This window comes from Rattus norvegicus, chromosome 1 (assembly GCF_036323735.1).
Source record: "Rattus norvegicus strain BN/NHsdMcwi chromosome 1, GRCr8, whole genome shotgun sequence".
Lineage (NCBI taxonomy): Eukaryota > Metazoa > Chordata > Mammalia > Rodentia > Muridae > Rattus > Rattus norvegicus.
The window spans coordinates 20,146,788-20,147,854 of NC_086019.1; the positions used below are offsets into that span (position 1 = coordinate 20,146,788).

The window sequence follows — 1,067 nt, forward strand, 5'->3', positions numbered from 1 at the left end:
ATCCTGGGCTTTTTGTTATTCAAGATGAAATTTGCAAATTGTACTGTCTAACTCTATGAAGAATTGAATTGGAATTTTGATTGGATTGAATTGAATCTGTAGATTGCCTTTGGTAAAATAGTCATATTTACTATATTAATCCTGCCAATCCATGAGCATGGGAGATCTTTCCATCTTCTGAGATTTTCTTCAATTTCTTTCTTCAAAGGTTTGAAGTTCTTATCATACAGATCTTTAACTTCCTTGGTTAAAGTCACACCAAGGTATTTTATATTATTTGGGACTATTATGAAGGATGTCGGTTCCCTAATTTCTTTCTCGGCTAATTTCTCTTTTGTGTAGAGGAAGGCTACTGATTTATTTGAGTTAATTTTATACCCAGCCACTTTGCTGAAGGTGTTTATCAGGTTTAGTAGTTCTCTGGTGGAACTTTTGGGATCACTTAAATATACTATCACATCATCTGCAAATAGTGATATTTTGACTTCTTCTTTTCCAATCTGTATCTCTTTGATCTCCTTTTGTTGTCTGATTGCTCTGGCTAGGACTTCAAGAACTATAGTGAATAAGTAGGGAGAGAGTGGGCAGACTTGTCTATTCCCTGATTTTAGTGGGATTGCTTCAAGTTTCTCTCCACTTAGTTTAATGTTAGCTACTGATTTGCTGTATATGGCTTTTACTATATTTAGGTCTGGGCCTTGAATTCCTGTTCTTTCCAGGACTTTTATCATAAAGGGGTGTTGAATTTTGCAAAAATATGGAACGCTTCATGAATTTGTGTGTCATCCTTGCACACGGGACATGCTAATCTTCTCTGTATCATTCCAATTTTAGTATATGTGCTGCAGAAGTGAGCACCAGAAAGTTTTCAAAAGAAGAAAGGGCCAGTAAATATTCTGAAAACTGTTCAGTATCTTTAGCTATCAGAGAAATGTAAATTAAAATACTTTGAAATTTCATCTCACCACAGTCAGAATGACTATCATCAAGAAGATGAATGAGCCTTTCTCCTACAAGTCCAATGCCCTAGTCTTATCCTCAGTCCTGTAACAGAGTGCTTGCTGTGG

At 35.8% G+C, this 1,067-nt stretch overlaps 1 non-coding gene across 1 annotated transcript; it reads right to left on the bottom strand.

Moving 5' to 3' along the window:
- Window positions 1–751: 751 nt before the first annotated feature.
- Window positions 752–858, bottom strand: LOC120100143 (U6 spliceosomal RNA). Its single transcript, XR_005499936.1, has one exon. It is a non-coding gene; the product is annotated as a U6 spliceosomal RNA (small nuclear RNA).
- Between the last annotated feature and the right edge of the window lie 209 nt (window positions 859–1,067).